Source organism: Balaenoptera acutorostrata, chromosome 2, assembly GCF_949987535.1.
Source record: "Balaenoptera acutorostrata chromosome 2, mBalAcu1.1, whole genome shotgun sequence".
In the NCBI taxonomy this organism is placed as follows: Eukaryota; Metazoa; Chordata; class Mammalia; order Artiodactyla; family Balaenopteridae; genus Balaenoptera; species Balaenoptera acutorostrata.
The window spans coordinates 134,898,101-134,919,042 of NC_080065.1; the positions used below are offsets into that span (position 1 = coordinate 134,898,101).

The following is a 20,942-nucleotide window of genomic DNA, read 5'->3' on the forward strand; positions in this document are numbered from 1 at the left end:
GCGGTGGCTTCTCTTATTGTGGAGCACGGGCTCTAGGTGCGTGGGCTGCAGTAGTTGTGGCTGGCGGGCTGTAGAGCGTAGATACAAGCCGTGGCACACGGGCTTAGTTGCTGCGCGGCATGTGGGATCTTCCCAGACCAGGGCTCAAACCTGTGTCCCCTGCCTTGGCAGGCGGATTCTTAACCACTGTGCCACCAGGAAAGCCCCAAATTACTTTCTTTAGCTATGTAACTATCAGTCTTTCAGTGGCCTGGGCAATATACTTTGGCTACTTCTTCTGGCATTATAACAGAATCCCATAAGGCCAGTATCTCCTCTGCATGTTTAATTTCTTTCCTTCCTGAAAGAGTACACCTCTCTCTTTCCATACGGCCCCATGTGCATGTATAACAGAGAAAGCATAGAATTGGTATAAATGGTTACCTTTTTCTTTGCTCCAAGGTGCAGGGCTCTCGTGGGGGCTTTGAGCTCTGCCTTGTGGGCAGGCATTCCTGGAGGAGGGCTTCTGCTTCTACGACTTCCTGATGAGTTACTATTGCATGCTCAGCCTTTCAGAGTCCCTGGTCTATGAAGCTGCTCCTGTCCATGAACATTTCCATATCCCAATTTTCTAAAGGCTGATCAGTCAAATCTTCCAGAATAGACTTTGTTGATTATTTGTATGGGGTGGAACTCCATATGGCATCCCACAGTCCAGCTTAATGGCTGTCATTTCCTTTGAGAACCTAACATAGGAATTGGCCATGAGACCAAAGTTAGGAATCCAAATAGGACAAAACCTAGCCATTCCTGAGAATCCTCGCCATTGCCTTCTGAGGGTGGGTACGGTCACCCTAGCTAATGGTCCAGTAGTAAATTTTGTTTTTTTAAATGGTTATCAAATATCCCTTTATTAAATTATTTTTATTTGCAGTTCTTAACTAGCTGGGCATTCCACCACATCACTGTTGATGTCATCTGTGACGTCGTGAAGGTGGCAGCCATCAACATTGCAGCCCACAGACTGGGCAGTCCCCAGGATCTCTTTAATGGTTCCAGAGAGTTCTCTAGCTAAAGATTGATGATGCATCTATCAGGCAGTGTTGACAATCAAAAGTGATGTTTCCACTGTGCTTAATGTTTTTCTGCTTTTTTCCGTCTCTTGGTGGTTCCTTTAGGGCTTTGATGATCAGGGCAGAGGCAGAAGGTCCACCTCAATCTGGGTCTGTCTGTTCTGAATGGTACTCCTCAGACCCTTCCAATCACCAGTTGCCTTGGCGAAGTCCTCACCAACCTTATTTTGCAGATAGACCCAGGGGCAGATCTTGGGGGCCAGGGCAGATGTGGCATAAACTTCCCCACTGATACACCTCGGGTATACAACTTTGCTATCGTTGGGGTCCAACTTAGGCGGCAGGGTGGGGGCAGCTGGGGTCAGATGAACCTGGATTCGGGAGGACTGAATAAGTTGCACCTTGGTCTCCTCCAAGCCGAAAGTCTTCGTCTTTCTGATAACTCAAATCCTAGGTATTTTACAGTTGGTTGAGAGATTTGCACTTTTCCCTTGGAGGCTTTATATCCCCAGTCTGCCAGCAACTTTAAAGTGAGGATTGTATTTTGGTCTGAGGCTCCCTTATTTTTATTAATAATTAGTATATTACAGCGAGACTCCCTCATTTAATGGGAGATCACTTAAGTCCTTGGATAAGACTTCCCTGAAGATGGTGGAGGCATTCTTAAATCCTGTGGGAGTACCATCCAACAATACAGTTGTTATATATGATCTCTGGATTGTCCCATTCAAAGGCAAACAGTTCCTGGGACTCAGGGGTATGCAGTAAAAGGCATCTTTTAAGTCCAGAACTGTAAACCAGCAAAAGTCTCCAAATAAAGTTGTAAACAAAGTGTAAGGATTTGGTACTACCAGATGTACCTATCTACAACTTGGTTAGTGACTCTCAAATCCTGTACAAATCAATTTCCAGTACCAGTTTTTTTTGTATATGACAAGGTCAGATTAATTGGCACTTAAGAAAGGTGGTTATCAAAGACTTTGTATCTTCCTTCACGTGCCTCTTTAAAGGGTATTGCTTTACATTTGGAGCCTTGGCATCTAGACAGAATTTTACCACTATTGGGTCAGCCCTCTTGGCACTTCCTGCCTCCCATCAGCCCAAACATCCACTCTTACCTTTTGTAGAATTTGTTCAGGACCTTCTGGTTGAGGCTTGTCTCCTGCACAGTTGGCAGGGCGTACGCTTGATCTGGGAGTTCTCTAAGGCCTACTTCTTCTGGTGAGAAAGTCATTTAATTCTGTTTGTAGATCTCCTCCCAACAAGGGAATAGGGCATTCAGGCATATACAGAGAGCTGTATTTTGTTTTTTTCAATTTTTTAATTTTAATTTTTATACAGCAGGTTCTTATTAGTTATCTATTTTATACATATTAGTGTATACATGTCAATCCCAATCTCCCAATTCATCACACCACCACCACCCCCCCACTTTCCCCCCTTGGTGTTCATATGTTTGTTCTCTACATCTGTGTCTCTATTTCTGCCCTGCAAACCGGTTCATCTGTACCATTTTTCTAGGTTCCACATATATGTGTTAATATGTGATATTTGTTTTTCTCTTTCTGACTTACTTCACTCTGCATGACAGTCTCTAGATCCATCCACATCTCTGCAAATGACCCAATTTCGTTCCTTTTTATGGCTGAGTAATATTCCATTGTATATATGTACCACATCTTCTTTATCCATGCGTCTGTTGATGGGCATGTAGGTTGCTTCCATGACCTGGCTATTGTAAATAGTGCTGCAATGAACACTGGGGTGCAAGTGTCTTTTTGAATTATGGTTTTCTCTGGGTATATGCCCAGTAGTGGGATTGCTGGGTCATATGGTAATTCTATTTTTAGTTTTTTAAGGAACCTCCATACTGTTCTCCATAGTGGCTGTATCAATTTACATTCCCACCAACAGTGCAAGAGGGTTCCCTTTTCTCCACACCTCCAGCATTTGTTGTTTGTAGATTTTCTGATGATGCCCATTCTACCTGGTGTGAGGTGATACCTCATTGTAGTTTTGATTTGCATTTCTCTAATAATTAGTGATGTTGAGCAGCTTTTCATGTGCTTCTTGGCCATCTGTATGTCTTCTTTGGAGAAATGTCTCTTCAGGTCTTCTGCCCATATTTTGATTGGGTTGTTTTTTTTTAATATTGAGCTGCATGAGCTGTTTATATATTTTGGAGATTAATCCTTTGTCCGTTGATTCATTTGCAAATATTTTCTCCCATTCTGATGGCTGTCTTTTTGTCTTCTTTGCAGTTTCCTTTGCTTTGCAAAAGCTTTTAAGTTTCATTAGGTCCCATTTGTTTATTTTTGTTTTTATTTCCATTACTCTAGGAGGTGGATCAAAAAAGATCTTGCTGTGATTTATGTCAAAGAGTGTTTTTTCTATGTTTTCCTCTAAGAGTTTTATAGTGTCCAGTCTTACACTTAGGTCTTTAATCCATTTTGAGTTTATTTTTGTGTATGGTGTTAGGGAGTGTTCTAATTTCATTCTTTTACATGTAGCTGTCCAGTTTTCCCAGCACCACTTATTGAAGAGACTGTCTTTTCTCCATTGTATATCCTTCCCTTCATTGTCATAGATTAGTTGACCATAGGTGCGTGGGTTTATCTCTGGGCTTTCTATCCTGTTCCATTGATCTATATTTCTGTTTTTGTGCCAGTACAATATTGTCTTGATTACTGTAGCTTTGCAGTATAGTCTGAAGTCAGGGAGTCTGATTCCTCCAGCTCCCCTTTTTTCCCTCAAGACTGCTTTGGCTATTTGGGGTCTTTTGTGTCTCCATACAAATTTTAAGATTTTTTGTTCTAGTCCTGTAAAAAATGCCACTGGTAATTTCATAGGGATTTCATTGAATCTGTAGATTGCTTTGGGTAGTATAGTCATTTTCACAATATTGATTCTTCCAATCCAAGAACATGGTATATCTCTCCATCTGTTTGTGTCATCTTTGATTTCTTTCATCAGTGTCTTATAGTTTTCTGAGTACAGGTCTTTTACCTCCTTAAGTAGGTTTACTCCTAGGTATTTTATTCTTTTTGTTGCAATGGTGAATGGGATTGTTTCCTTAATTTCTCTTTCTGATCTTTTGTTGTTAGTGTATAGGAATGCAAGAGATTTCTGTGCATTAATTTGTATCCTGTAACTTTACCAAATTCATTGATTAGCTCTAGTTTTCTGGTGGCATCTTTAGGATTCTCTATGTATAGTTATCATGTCATCTGCAAACAGTGACAGTTCTACTTCTTTTCCAATTTAGATTCCTTTTATTTCTTTTTCTCCTCTGATTGCCGTGGCTAGGATTTCCAAAACTATGTTGAATAATAGTGGCGAGAGTGGACATCCTTGTCTTGTTCCTGATCTTAGAGGAAGTGCTTTCAGTTTTTCACCATTGAGAATGATGTTTGCTGTGGGTTTGTCATATATGGCCTTTATTATGTTGAGGTAGGTTCCCTCTATGCCCACATTCTGGAGAGTTTTTATCATAAATGGGTGTTGAATTTTGTCAAAAGGTTTTTCTGCATCTATTGAGATGATCATATGGTTTTTATTCTTCAATTTGTTAATATGGTGTATCACATTGATTGATTTGCATATATTGAAGAATCCTTGCATCTCTGGGGTAAACCCCACTTGATCGTGGTGTATGATCTTTTTAATGTGTTGTTGGATTCTGTTTGCTAGTATTTTGTTGAGGATTTTTGCATCTATATTCATCAGTAATATTGGTCTGTAATTTTCTTTTTTTGTAGTATCTTTGTCTGGTTTTGGTATTGGGTGATGGTGGCCTCATAGAATGAGTTTGGGAGTGTTCCTCCCTCTGCAATTTTTTGGAAGAGTTTGAGAAGGATGGGTGTTAGCTCTTCTCTAAATGTTTGATAGAATTCACCTGTGAAGCCATCTGGTCCTGGACTTTTGTTTGTTGGAAGATTTTAAATCACAGTTTCAATTTCATTTCTTGTGATTGGTCTGCTCATATTTTCTATTTCTTCCAGGTTCAGTCTTGGAAGGTTATACCTTTCTAAGAATTTGTCCATTTCTTCCAGGTTGTCCATTTTATTGGCATAGAGTTGCTTGTAGTAGTCTATTAGGATGCTTGGTATTTCTGCAGTGTCCATTGTAACTTCTCCTTTTTCATTTCTAATTTTATTGATTTGAGTCCTCTCCCTGTTTTTCTTCATGAGTCTGGCTAAAGGCTTATCAATGTTGTTTATCTTGTCAAAGAACCAGCTTTTAGTTTTATTGGTCTTTGCTGTTGTTTTCTTTGCTTCTATTTCATTTATTTCTGCTCTGATCTTTATGATTTCTTTCCTTCTACTAACTTTGAGTTTTGTTCGTTCTTCTTTCTGTAGTTCCTTTAGGTATAAGGTTAGATTGTTGATTTGAGATTTTTCTTGTTTCTTAAGGTAGGATTGTATTGCTATAAACTTTCCTCTTAGAACAGCTTTTGCTGCATCCCATAGGTTTTGGATCATCGTGTTTTCATTGTAATTTGTCTCTAGGTATTTTTTGATTTCCTCTTTGATTTCTCCAGTCATCTCTTGGTTATTTAGTAACGTATTGTTTAGCTTCCGTGTGTTTGTGTTTTTTACGTGTTTTCCCCTGTAATTGATTTCTAATCTCATAGCATTGTGGTCAGAAAAGATGCTTGATATGATTTCAATTTTCTTAAATTTACCGAGGCTTGATTTGTGACCCAAGATGTGATCTATCCTGGAGAATGTTCCATGTGCACTTGAGAAGAACATGTAATCTGCTGTTTTTGGATGGAATGACCTATAAATATCAATTAAATCTATCTGGTCTATTGTGTCATTTAAAACTTGTGTTTCCTTATTAATTTTCTATCTGGATGATCTGTCCATTGGTGTGAGGTGTTAAAGTCCCCCACTATTATTGTTTTACTGTCGATTTCCTCTTTTACAGCTATTAGCAGTTGCCTTATGTACTGAGGTGCTCCTATGTTGGGTGCATATATAATTGTTATATCTTCTTCTTGGATTGATCCCTTGATCATTATGTAGTGTCCTTCCTGTCTCTTGTAATATTCTTTATTTGAAAGTCTATTTTATCTGATACGAGTATTGCTACTCCAGCTTTCTTTTGATTTCCATTTGCATGGAATATCTTTTTCCATCCCCTCACTTTCAGTCTGAATATGTCCCTAGGTCTGAAGTGGGTCTCTTGTAGACAGCATATATATGGGTCTTGTTTTTGTATCCATTTAGTGAGCCTGTGTCTTTTGGTTGGAGCATTTAATTCATTCACGTTTAAGGTAATTATTAATATGTTCCTATTACCATTTTCTTAGTTGTTATGGGGTTTTTTTTGTAGGTCCTTTTCTTCTCTTGTGTTTCCCACTTAGAGAAGTTCCTTTAGCATTTGTTGTAGAGCTGGTTTGGTGGTGCTGAATTCTCTTAGCTTTTGCTTGTCTGTAAAGCTTTTGATTTCTCCATCAAATCTGAATGAGATCCTTGACGGGTAGAGCAATCTTGGTTGTAGGTTCTTCCCTTTCATCACTTGAAATATATCATGCCACTCCCTTCTGGCTTGTAGAGTTTCTGCAGAGAAATCAGCTGTTAACCTTATGGGAGTTCCCTTGTATGTTATTTGTTGTTTTTCCCTTGTTACTGTCAATAATTTTTCTTTGTCTTTAATTTTTGTCAATTTGATTACTGTGTGTCTCAGCATGTTTCTCCTTGGGTTTATCCTGCCTGGGACTCTCTGTGCTTCCTGGACTTGGGTGGCCATTTTCTTTCCCATGATAGGGAAGCTTTTGACTATAATCTCTTCAAATATTTTCTCGGGTCCTTTCTCTCTTCTCTTTCTGGGACCCCTATAATGTGAATGTTGTTGCATTTAATGTTTTCCCAGAGGTCTCTCAGACTGTCTTCAATTCTTTTCATTCTTTTCTCTTTATTCTGTTCCATAGCTGTAAATTCCACCATTCTGTCTTCCAGGTCACTTATCCATTCTTCTGCCTCAGTTATTCTGCTATTGATTCCTTCTAGTGTACTTTTCATTTCAGTTATTGTATTGTTCATCTCTGTCTGTTCTTTAATTCTTCTAGGTGTTTGTTGGTTAATTCTTCTAGGTCTTTGTTAAACATTGCTTGCATCTTCCGTATCTTTGCCTCCATTCTTTTTCTGAGGTCCTGGATCATCTTCACTATCATTATTCTGAATTCTTTTTCTGGAAGGCTGCCTATCTCCACTTCATATAGTTGTTTTTCTGGGGTTTTATCTTGTTCCTTCATCTGGTACATAGTCCTCTGCCTTTTCATTTTGTCTGTCTCTCTGTGAATGGGCTTTTCATTCCACAGGCTGAAGAATTGTCATTTTCCGTGCTTCTGCTGTCTGCCTGCTGGTGCGAGCTGTGCATTAAATATGTATTTTCCCCCCAATTATATAAATAAGGTGTAGAAAAGGAGGAGGGCACACATACAAATCCCCTTGGTTGATCCGGGTCCTATAGACCTGTGGGAACATATCTCAATGGATATTGCCCTGACTGAGGCAGAGTAGCCCCTGGGCTGAATTGAGTACAGGGAAGAGTGGAGGTACCCAAGGAGGAGACAGATGTAATAAATAAAAGTCATTTGGCTCTGACACAGGCAAAACAGGTTTTACTGAGGGTCCTCCCTTGAACCATAATTTTACACCTCTTCCACAAATTCTGATTTTGCAAAATAACTTAGAAAAACCAGTCGAGGTCAAACGTACCTGCCTACTCTTGATCTGAGGAAAGTTGATAACCACAATGCAAGGCAGAGAGCTGATGGTAGCACAGCCAGGAGTCCTTCCTCAAAGAAAAACAAGCACTTAGTGAAGTTGGGCTCTGCAGTTGGCTGACTGGGTTTCCTCCCCTGTAGGGCTCAAGATAGTTGACTTCTTGTCCAGCAAAACCCCAGAAGAGCCTGGAACAACTACCTTCACCAAACGCCTGCTGCTTCTTCCCAGCCTTTATGGTTGGGACCCAACGCCAACCCGCACTCTTATCAGAGACTTGAGGTCTGCATGATGCTGCAATGCTGGCTGCACCTGGAAAACCTGGGCGCTCACGGGAGATGAAGGAAAGCACCAGGACTTCCCAATCTGTGGCTCCGAGCACCCTTTGTTCCTTTGTAGGCAGCACCTGGGTACACGGGCCACTTGTCCCATCAACTACTCTCCACCTTAGTGCCTGTTCTGAGGGGTTAGCTGGCCCCCCCGAGAATGGATGTTTGAGGAGAGAGAGCACGAAAACAAGCAACCCCTACGTCAAAGTCTTAGTCAATATCCCAGGTTTCAAACCCAAGAGCTGAGAACAGTCTATGTACTGCAAATTTCTAGAAAATGGCATTCCCTCCTTCGCCCATAAAAGCCCACACACCACAAGAAAGAGTAACCCCTGCTCGCCGCAACTAGAGAAAAGCCTGAGCACAGCAACCAAGACCCAATGCAGCCAAAGGAAAAAAAAAAAAAAAATGAATTCCCTGGAGAAGCCACAAAGGAGAATGGAGAGTCTCAAAGATGGCCAGCTTGGATTTGAAGGTTCCCTTAGGGAACACTGAAAAGGTTTCCATTAAAGACGGTTGCAAAGCACTGTAGCCTAAACGTGTGCTGCCTGTCTGCCAAGAAATCTGTCCTGGCAGTTCCAAGACTGTAGCCATGGTGGTCAGAGGCTCCTAAGTGGTTCCCCCCGTGTGGTGAGGGCAGGCGTGCCTATTGCAGAGGGGCCTAGGAGAGCCCAGGCTCTGCCTCACGCACCACCTGGATAAACTTACCTCATGGGGAGGCAGGTGCAGGAAATGACAGGATCACTTTGAAGAAACCAAAGTGAGGATGTTGTCTGAGACTGAGAGCTGAATGTGAGAGAGGAATTCAGGAGTATACAGGTTGAAATAGTCAAGCCCTGGCTTCCTTTGCGGGCATGCTGGGGTTTAATCTTCCAGGTAGATGATCAAAACATTTTACCTCCCCAGCAGAAATCAAAGACAACCTCAGCTCAGCTCATGGGAAATTTCCAGGTAGAATACATTCAGCCGAAGACCTCCATATAGCATGTGGCCTTTAGCATCACCACCAATGCTTGTTCCTCCGGCAAACTTTCATACACAGACACACACACACACATAGTGCAAAGCATTTCAATGCTAACTCCCTGCTAGTTTGGCTCATGCAAAAGAGGGTTAAAACTCTCAGTGAGGAAAACCCAAAATGTCCAATTGTATGAAATTCCTTTAATCCAGACACGGGTTACGTTCTTCTGGGGTCGAGATTTTCCTGCTTCACGCTCCCTCATTTCTCCTTTACCCTCTCGCCCCAACAAGGTAATCTGGGCTGGTTTCATTAAGAATACACACCTTTATCAATACCACCAGGTAATTATATTAGGCACAGGTGAAAACTCCCGACAGCTCTGTAAGGCAAGCTCTCTAGTCAGGGAGCGATGGCTTTTACCTCCTGGGTCAGAGGACCGCCCCCACCCCCATTAATCCAGGTTCAAGAAAGTTTTGCTATAGTCCTCAAAGAACCAACCCCTATTAGCCAGTCCTAACAAAGGAAACAGACAGACATAGGGAAACAAAAAGGCATGGGCTCTAACCCAGGGATTGGGATTCTAACCTGATTGATCCTTTGGTACCTCAGTGGCTGCAGCCTTTGATACTGTCTCTCTTAAGGTGGGACTCTAACCCACAATCCTGAGGAGATTATTAGACAATATAGGCACAGGTGCATTTTAACAAGGTTACTCTCCCCCAAAGACATCTTATTTAGGAGCTGATTCTTCTCTCAAAAGTGAAAGGAGCACTTAGGGGCCTGCAGGGCTACATCTTGGAAGCAGGAACTCGACAGCTGACCCTCTGGATGAATTCGGTCTAGGTGGCCACTCAGGGTCTGTGGTGAGGGCCCACACTCCGCCAGGGGCTACAGTGCCTCGGGCAGGCTGTCACAAGACTGAGTCCCTTCATGGAGTCCAAAACTGTTACTGAGCAAGGGCTCGCTACCCAACGTGCATAAAAGCCAATACTATGGGACTGGCTTTTCAGAGAAGGAAGAGCGTTATTGTGAGGTTGACTGCCAAGGAGACAGATATGAGGGCCTTGCCTTGGTTGACCCCACGGATGAGGAGGAACCTTGGATACAGAGGGACGACGATAAGCAATAGATGGATGAACACCCACATTGTTCAGGGGTCAGCTCTACACCAGTTAAACGCGATTGTCATACCGGATAAAAAAGCAAAACCGAATATTTGCTTCTACGAGAAACCCACTTTAGAATGTAAATTGGTGTAGCCACTATGGAGAACAGTATGGAGGTTCCCTAAAAAAGTAAGAATAGAGCTACCACATGATCCAGCAATCCCACTCCAGGGCATATACCTGGAAAAGATGAAAACTCTAATTTCATCTTTAATTTCTAATGATCAGAAAGATAAATGTCCCCCAATGTTCACAGCAGCACTATTCACAACAGCCAAGGCATGGAAGCTACCTAAGTGTCCATCGACAGAGGAATGGATAAAGAAGATGTGGCACATATATATATACACAAACATATATATATAATGGAATATCACTCAGCCATTAAAAAGAATGAACTAATGCCATTTGCAGCAACATGACCTACAGATTATCTTACTACGTGAAATAAGTCACACAGAGAAAAACAATATCGTATATCACTTATATGAGAAATCTAAAATAAAATTATACAAATGAACATATTTACAAAAGAGGAACAGATTCACAGACATAACAAACTTATGGTTACCAAAGAGGAAGGGGGGGATAAATTAGGAGTTTGGGATTAACAGCTACACAATACTATATATAAAATATATAAACAACAAGGACCTACTTTATAGCACAGGGAACTACATTCAATATCTTGTAATAACTTATAATGGAAAGGAATCTAAATTATATATATAAATATATATATATATATATATGAATCACTTTGCTTTATACCTGAAACTAACACAAAATTGTAAATCAACTATACTTCAATAACAATTTAAAAAAAAGAAACCCACTTTAAATATAAAGACATAGGTAGGATAAAAGTAAAAGGATGGAAAAAGATATTCCATGTAAACAGTAATCAAAAAAAAAAAAAAAAAAACAGCTAGAGTGCTGTATTAATATTAGCCAAAGCAGACATCAGAACAAGGAATATTTCTAGGGGTAGTGAAGAATATTACATAATGACAAAGAAGTCAATTACCAAGAATACAACTATCCTAAATGTATATGCACCTTAGAAGAGAGCTTCTAAATACATGAAACAAAACTGAGAACTGAAAGAAGAGATAGACAAATTTCTGGTGACACATCTCTCTCAGTAACAGATGGTACAAGTACAGAGAAAGTAAGAATATAAAAGACCTGAACAAAAGTACAAACCAACTTGACCTAATTGATATTTGGCGAATACTCTACTTAACAATAAGAGAATACACATTCTTCCCAAGGACACAGGGAACATTCACCAAGATGTATCATATTCTTATCTATATGAAAAACCATTAAACATTTAAAAAGCATAAAAAGTTTAAACATCTAAATCATACAAAGTATTCCTTGTACCATAACAGAATTAACCTTGAAATCATTAATAGGACAATAACTGGGAAATCTAAACATGTGGAAATTGAACAGCATCCTTATAAACAACCCACGAGTCAAAGAAGAAATCCGAAGAGAAATTAGAAAATGTTTTAATTGAATGAAAAAATAATCAATGATCTGAGTTCTTCCTTAAGAATCCAGAAAAGAACAAATTAAACCCATATCAACTATAAAGCAGGAAACAGGATAACTGCAGAAGTGAACGAAATTCAGAAAATGTCACAGAATAATTAGTAAAGCCAAAAGCCATCTCACTGAAAAAAAACCAATAAAATATTCAAGAAAAGCAAAACAAAACAAGAAAGACACAAGTTACAAATGTCAGGAATCAAAGAGGGGACATCATCACGAACATCACCCTTTTAGTGTACAGACACTAAAAGGATAATAAGAGAATACTATAAAATGCTCTAGGTAAAAGGATAATAAGGGAATACTATAAAATCCTCTAGGTACATCATTTCAACAATTTAGATAAAATGGACAAATCTCTGGAGACACACAAGAGGATGCTTCTAGCATCACTGAGCTGGCCTGTTGGTCCTAAGGCGAGGATGAGAAGCATGTGAGGCAGAGCTGCACCAGCTAAGGTACCTGTGCTAAGCCCAGCCTGGAGCAGGATCCCCAGGTGCCCTGTAGATGCATGAGTGAACCCTACTGAGTCCAACAAGGTCAGCCGAACGAGGTGTAGATGAGAGAGAAATAAGTGTTTTTTATTATTATTGTAGATTTGTGGGGTTTTATTGGTTTGAATGCTATAGAAGGAAAGCTAACTGGTAATGTATGGAATATATTACCATTAGATTTCCTTCTATAGCATTCAAATGGTCTGGAATAAATGCCAAGCCTGGGGAGGGTTGTGTTTTGCCAGGCAGAGGCAGGGAAGAAAAAAAGAAGGGCATTTAGAAAGAAATGAACAGCAAAGGCCATTAGCAGAGTAGCTAGCTGGACACCAGCAGATACAGAACCCAGGCAGAGAGCAGTAATCCCAGGAATCCCTTCCCAGCAGCACGCTACCGTCCTGTTTGCCCCCAGTGCTGACTGCAAGATAGTCATACATAAAGAGGGATCTATTCTCCCCCCGGATGGAAGTGCCCCCCACAAACCCTGCTCCCAACCACAGCCCCTTTCCCAGCAACAGCCACTGGTACGAATCCTGTATATGCTCTACCCTTCCTGACCTTTGTCCACACAGCTATATGCTCATCCATGGATCCATCCATCCATCCACTCAGCCATATTGTGCGGTTTTAAAAAGCAGTAGTAAATGCTATTTATTGCACTGTGGGGCTTTGGGTTTATCACTTAATCACACATCTTAGAAGTCTTTCCATGTCAATACATAGAGAGCTACCTCAGTTTTTAAATTGCTACACTGTATTCATGAAATGAATGTACCATAATTTTTTCCACCATTCCTCTACTGAATGGACACTTTAGTTACTAGATTTTTCTCCACTGTGAACAACGCTGCGGTGCACATCCGAGCACCTAAATGACTGTGCATGTGTGCCACCTTCTGAGGGGATCCGTTCCGGATTGCTGGGTCCACGGGTGGGTCCAGTAAAATGGGGAGGCACGGTTAAACTGCCCTCCAAAACAGGCTGTGTGGGGCTTCCCTGGGGGCGCAGTGGTTAAGAATCCGCCTTAAAATCCACCAGGCAAAACAGGTTTTACTGAGGGTCGTCCCTTGAACCATAATTTTACACCTTTTCCACAAATTCTGATTTTGCAAAATACCTTAGAAAAACCAGTGGAGGTCGAACGTACCTGCCTACTCTTGATCTGAGGAAAGTTGATAACCACAGTGCAAGGCAGAGAGCTGACGGTAGCACAGCCGGGACTCCTTCCTCGAAGAAAAACAAGCACTTAGTGAAGCTGGGCTCTGCAGTTGGCTGACTGGGTTTCCTCCGCTGTAGTGCTCAAGATAGTTGACTTCTTATCCAGCAAAACCCCAGAAGAGGCTGGAAACACTACCTTCACCAAACGCCTGCCGCTTCTTCCCAGCCTTTATGGTTGGGGCCCAACCCCAACCCACACTCTTATCAGAGACTCGAGGTCTGCGTGATGCTGCAATGCTGGCTGCCCCTGGAAAACCTGGGCGCTCACGGGAGATGAAGGAAAGCACCAGGACTTGCCAATCTGTGGCTCCGATTTGATCCTTTGTAGGCAGCACCTGGGCACACGGGCCGCTTGCCCCATCAACTACTCTCCACCTTAGTGCCTGTTCTGAGGGGTCAGCTGGCCCCCCCGAGAATGGATGTTTGGGGAGAGAGAGCACAAAACAAGCAATCCCTAAGTCAAAGTCTTAGTCAATATCCCAGGTTTCAAACCCAAGAGCTGAGAACAGTCTATGGACTGAAAATCTCTACAAAATGGCCTTCCCTCCCTCGCCCATAAAAGCCCGGGCACCACAAGGAAGAGTAGCCCCCGCCCGCCGCAACTAGAGAAAAGCCCACGCGCAGCAACCAAGACCCAACGTAGCCAAAAAAAAAAAAAAAAAAAGCATTCACTTAAAAAGAAAAAAAAAGAATTCTCTGGAGAAGCCACAAGGAGAATGGAGAGTCTCAAAGATGGCCAGCTTGGATTTGAAGGTTCCCTTAGGGAACACTGAAAAGGTTTCCATTAAAGATGGTTGCCAAGCACTGTAGCCTAAATGTCACGCGTGCTGCCTGTCTGCCAAGAAATTTGTCCTGGCAGTTCCGAGACTGTAGTCACGGTGGTCAGAGGCTCCTAAGAGTTTCCCCCCGTGTGCTGAGGGCAGGCGTGCCTATTGCAGAGGGGCCTAGGAGAGCCCAGGCTCTGCCTCACGCACCACCTGGATAAACTTACCTCATGGGGAGGCAGGTGCAGGAAATGACAGGATCACCTTGAAGAAACCAAAGTGAGGACGCTGTCTGAGACTCAGAGGTGAATGTGAGAGAGGAATTCAGGAGTATAAAGGATGAAACAACCAAGCCTTGGCTTCTTGTGTGGGCATGTTGGGGTTTAATCTTCCAGGTAGATGATGGAGACATTTTACCTCCCCAGCAGAGATCAAAGACAAGCTCAGCTCAGCGCCTGGGAAATTTCCAGGTAGAATACATTCAGCCGAAGACCTCCATATAGCATGTGGCCTTTAGCATCACCACCAATGCTTGTTCCTCCGGCAAACGTTCATACACACACACACACACACACACACACACACACAGACACAAACACACACACATACTGAAAAGCATTTCAATGCTAACTCCCTGCGAGTTTGGCTCATGCAAAAGAGGGTTCAAACTCTCAGTGAGGAAAACCCAAAATGTCCACTTGTATGAAATTCCTTTAACCCAGACATGGGTTACGTTCTTCTGGGGTGGAGACTTACCTGCTTCACGCTCCCTCATTTCCCCTTTACCCTCTCGCCCCAACAAGGTAATCTGGGCTGGTTTCATTAAGAATACACACCTTTATCAATACCACCAGGTAATTATATTAGGCACAGGTGAAAACTTCCGACAGCTCAGTCAGGCAAGCTCTCTAGTCAGGGAGCAATGGCTTTTACCTCCTGGGTCAGAGGACCGCTCCCCCCCACCCCATTAATCCAGGTTCAAGAAAGTTTTGCTATAGTCATCGAAGAACCAACCCCTATTAGCCAATCCTAACAAAGGAAACAGTCAGACATAGGCAAACAAAAATGCATGGGCTCTAACCCAGGGATTGGGATTCTAACCTGATTGATCCTTTGGTACCTCAGTGGCTGCAACCTTTGATATTGTCTCTCTTCGGTGGAACTCTAACCCACAATCCTGAGGAGATTATTAGATAATACAGGCACAGGTGCATTTTAACAAGGTTACTGTCCCCCAAAGACGCCTGATTTAGGAGCTGTTTCTTCTCTCAAAAGTGAAAGGAGCACTTAGGGTCCTGGAGGGCCACAGTGGTGAAGCAGGAACTCGACAGCTGACCCTCTGGATGAATTCGGTCTAGGTGGCCACTCAGGGTCTGTGGTGAGGGCCCACACTCCGCCAGGGCCTACAGTGCCTCGGGCAGGCTGTCACAAGACTTAGTCCCTTCATGGAGTCCAAAATTGTTACTGAGCAAGGGCTCGCTACCCAACGTGCATAAAAGCCAATACTATGGCACTGGCTTTTGAGAAAAGGAAGAGCTTTATTGTGAGGTTGACTGCCAAGGAGACAGATTGGAGGGCCTTGCCTTGGTTGACACCACGGATGAGGAGGAACCTTGGATACAGAGGGAGAACGATAAGCAATAGTTGGATGAACACCCACAGTGTAGTTTAACCTACACCAATTAAACGCGATTGTCATACGGGATAAAAAAGCAAAACCGAATATTTGCTTTCTACACGAAACCCACTTTAGAATGTAAATTGGTGCAGCCACTATGGAGAACAGTATGGAGGTTCCCGAAAAAAGTAAGAATAGAGCTACCACATGATCCAGCAATCCCACTCCAGGGCATATAACTGGAAAAGACGAAAACTGTAATTCAAAAAGATACATGTACCCCAATGTTCACAGCAGCACTATTCACAACAGCCAAGTCATGGAAGCTATCTACGTGTCCATCGACAGAGGAATGGATAAAGAAGATGTGGCACATATATATATACACACACATATATATAATGGAATATCACTCAGCCATAAAAAAGAATGAAATAATGTCATTTTCAGTAACATGACCTACAGATCATCATACTAAGTGAATTAAGTCACACAGAGAAAGACAATATCATATATCACTTATATGTGAAATCTAAAATAAAATTATACAAATGAACTTATTTACAAAAGAGGAACGATTCACAGACATAACAAACTTATGGCTACCAAAGAGGAAGGGGGGATAAAGTAGGAGTTTGGGATTAACAGCTACACACTACTATATATAAAATATATAAACAACAGGACCTACTTTATAGCACAGGGAACTACATTCAATATCTTGTAATAACTTATACTGGAAAGGAATCTAAATTATATATATAAATATATATATATATAAATATATATATATATATCTGAATCACTTTGCTTTATACTTGAAACTAACACAACATGGTAAATCAACTATACTTCAATAATAATGAAAAAAAAGAAACCCACTTTTAATATAAAGACATAGGTAGGATAAAAGTAAAAGGATGGAAAAAGGTATTCCACGTAAACAGTAATCAGAAAAAAACAAAAAAACAGCTAGAGTGCTGTATTCATATCAGACAAAGCAGACATCAGAACAAGGAATATTTCTAGGGATAGTGAAGAATATTACATAATGACAAAGAAGTCAATTATCCAAGAATACAACTATCCTCAATGTATATGCACCTTAGAACAGGCTTCAGCGAGGGGCTCAACCGCGGTCAACCGGCTTGTTGCTTTTCTGGTCGCCACTCCCCTCGCCGGCCCAACAAGACGCGCCAGTAGCGCGGCACCGATTCCTCTCGGGCTCGTGGGCGCTGCTCTGAGCCCCGTCACCCTTTATACAAGAAAGCTGGCGGGTACTATGGGGAAAAAGCAAAACAACAAGAAAGTGGAGGAGGTGCTAGAAGAAGAGGAAGAAGAATATGTGGTGGAAAAAGTTCTCGACCGTCGAGTGGTAAAGGGCAAAGTGGAGTACCTCCTAACGTGGAAGGGGGTCTCAGATGAGGACAACACATGGGAGCCGAAAGAAAACCTGGATTGCCCCGACCTCATTGCTGAGTTCCTACAGTCACAGAAAACAGCACACGAGACAGATAAATCAGAGGGAGGCAAGCGCAAAGCTGATGATGATTCGGAAGGTAAGGGGGAGGAGAGCAAACCAAAGAAGCAGAAAGAAGAGTCAGAAAAGCCATGAGGCTTTGCCTGGGGTTTGGAAACGGAGCGGATTATTGGAGCTACAGACTCCAGTGGAGAACTCATGTTCCTGATGAAATGCAAAAACTCTGATGAGGCTGACCTGGTCCCTGCCAAGGAAGCCAATGTCAAGTGCCCACAGGTTGTCACATCCTTCTATGAGGAAAGGCTGATGTGGCATTCCTACCCCTCGGAGGATGATGACAAAAAAAGATGACAAGAATTAACTCTCCTGAGTACCAGCCCCTGTCACATCTGACTGTGGGTTTCAAGTGGGGAAAGAAGGAGTTCTACTTGTCTTGACACCATAGAGGGGGCTTGAGAAGATGGCCTTTGAAAAGCCAGTATAGTTTCTGTGCCCCACAGCAGCCCAAGTGCTTTAAAGCCGCTCCATGCTGTATACTTTGCACACCCATCCCAGTGGAGGGGAAGGAGGGTCAGTGTTTCAAGGCAACCCATTCTGAACTTTGCTGAGAAAAGCAAAGGGCCTTCTATGAAGGACAAAACTGGCAGAATGGGATGTGGGAGAGCAAAAGATACTGTAGATCTTCAAAGAGCATCTCCACAACCCACAGCCTTCTTCCCAATAGTGTTAACTCTGCATTTTTACAGCGTAGCATATACGTAGTTTTTGGCTATTTCTGGTGTATTATTTGGGGGTGGGAGGGATGGTGTGGGAAAGAAAGGAGATAGGTTAGGATCATTTTTGTTAAAATTTGGGGTCTCTTGGGGGCAAATGGTGAAACAAAGGAAAGAACTAATGATGATTTGGTTCTGTGTCCAGAATATCTCATCCTTTCGAAAAATGCCATTGGCGGGGCTTCCCTGGTGGTGCAGTGGTTGAGAGTCTGCCTGCCAATGCAGGGGACACGGGTTCGAGCCCTGGTCTGGGATGATCCCACATGCCGCGGAGCAACTAGGCACATGAGCCACAACTACTGAGCCTGCGCGTCTGGAGCCTGTGCTCCGCAACAAGAGAGGCCGCGATAGTGAGAGGCCCGCACACTGCGATGAAGAGTGGCCCCCGCTTGCCGCAAATAGAGAAAGCCCTCACACAGAAACGAAGACCCAACGCAGCCATAAATAAATAAATAAATTTTTTAAAAAAATGTAATTGTCAGTTAATTAAAAAAAAAAAAAGTCATTGGCAACCTACATGAGGACTGTGAGAGACTGTTTAAAAGCCGTGAATGCCTGAAACTTAGAAGCCAAGGTGTTCCCTGCCTGAGCTTAACGCTGTTCCCAAAAAGCATTAAGCTTTGGTAACTTCTTAACTTCCCGGTTAAGAAGTTACCGAAGCTGCCATTTGGGGGTTGGAAACTGCTTGAGGAGGAAAAGTCTTATTGGAGTGTATACATAGGCAAATCATTCTGTCTTAGAGGTGCTAATTCTTGAAATTGACAAGAAGACCCTTTCTTTTCCAATTATGAAGTTATAAATATCAGCTTCTCCATCCAAGCCACTGGCTGAAGTATTTGGGGAAGGGCAGAGGGTGGTATAGGAGGTGGGAGAGTAGGCAAAGACAAGGGCTGGTGCTCTGAGGGTGGAAAACTCTTGGAGCCTCTGTTTTTTGAACTTTCAAACCATTGGTGACAGGGTTCAGTCACTGACAGCACAAGTTCCCTGAGTCACTTCAAGAGTTGAATGATTTCTGAAGCCCTGGTCTCAGGAGAAGATTAAATTTTCATACCTGGGCAGTGGTTCACTTTAAAACAGAACAAATTTTTTTAATCCTAAGAATTAACTAAAACCCAAAATGCTGTCTTGAATCATGAGATCCATCAGTCCTTGACATCATTTAGACCTGCATCTAGAACTCCGCTGTAAAATCGTTTTAGGCATGTGTTGGGTTTCTGTGAAAATTTTGTTTAAATGTTAAACTTCATACCAACACTGTCAGCATTTCTCTTAATAAAACTAAAGATTTATAATCCTGAAAAACAAATACATGAAACAAAACTGAGAGCTGAAAGAAGAGATAGACAAATCTCTGGTGACACATCTCTCTCAGTAACAGATGGTACAAGTACAGAGAAAGTAAGAATATAAAAGACCTGAACAAAAGTACAAACCAACTTGACCTAATTGATATTTGGCGAATACTCTACTTAACAATAAGAGAGTACACATTCTTCCCAAGGACACAGGGAACATTCACCAAGATGTACCATATTCTTATCTATATGAAAAACCATTAAAAATTTAAAAAGCATAAAAAGTTTAAACATCTAAATCATACAGAGTATTTCTTGAACCATAACAGAATTAAACTTGAAATCATTAGCAGGACAATGACTGGGAAATCCAAACATGTGGAAATTGAACAACATCCTTATAAACAACCCACGAGTCAAAGAAGAAATCCCAAGGGAAATTAGAAAATGTTTTTAACTGAAAGAAAAAATAATCAATGATCTGAGTTCTACCTTAAGAAACCAGAAAAAGAACAAATTAAACCCATAGCAACTATAGCGAAGCAAAGAGGATAACAGCAGAAATGAATGAAATCCAGAAAATGTCAGAGAATAATCAGTAAAGCCAAAAGCCGTTTCATTAAAAAAAAAATCAATAAAATATTCAAGAAAAACAAAACAAAACAAGAAAGACACAAATTACAAATGTCAGGAATCAAAGAGGGGACATCATCACGAACATCACCCTTTTAGTGTACAGACACTAAAAGGATAATAAGGGAATACTATAAAATGCTCTAGGTACATCACTTCAACAAGTTAGATAAAATGCACAAGTCTCTGGAGAGACACAAGAAGATGCTTCTAGCATCACTGAACTGGCCTGTTGGTCCTAAGGTGAGGATGAGAAGCATGTGAGGCAGAGCTGCACCAGCTAAGGTACCTGTGCTAAGCCCAGCCTGGAGCAGGATCCCCAGGCACCCTGTAGATGCATGAGTGAACCCTACTGAGTCCAACAAGGTCAGCCGCCCGAGGTGCAGATGAGAGAGAAAAGAATGTTTTTTACTATTATTGTAGATTTGTGGGGTTTTATTGGTTTGAATGCTATACAAGGAATGCTAACTGGTAATGTATTGACCTGGGATAAATGCCAAGCCTGGGGAGGGCTGGGTTTTACCAGGCAGAGGCAGGGAAGAAAAAAAGAAGGGCATTTAGAAAGAAATGAACAGCAAAGGCCCTTAGCAGAGCAGCTAGCTGGCCACTAGCAGGTACAGAACCCAGGCAGAGAGCAGTAGTGCCAGGAATCCCTTCCCAGCAGCACGCTGTAGTCCTGTTTGCCCCCAGTGCTGACTGCAAGATAGTCATACATAAAGAGGGATCTATTCTCCCCCCGGATGGAAGTGCCCCCCACAAACCCTGCTCCCAACCACAGCCCCTTTCCCAGCAACAGCCACTGGTACGAATCCTGTATATGCTCTACCCTTCCTGACCTTTGTCCACACAGCTATATGCTCAT

The 20,942-nt window shown here is 42.0% G+C and overlaps 2 pseudogenes; one reads left to right on the forward strand and one right to left on the reverse strand.

Moving 5' to 3' along the window:
- Window positions 1-916: 916 nt before the first annotated feature.
- Window positions 917-15,056, reverse strand: LOC103020643 (60S ribosomal protein L12-like; annotated as a pseudogene).
- Window positions 15,057-17,019: 1,963 nt separating this feature from the next.
- Window positions 17,020-18,147, forward strand: LOC130707295 (chromobox protein homolog 1-like; annotated as a pseudogene).
- The last annotated feature ends 2,795 nt before the right edge of the window (window positions 18,148-20,942 follow it).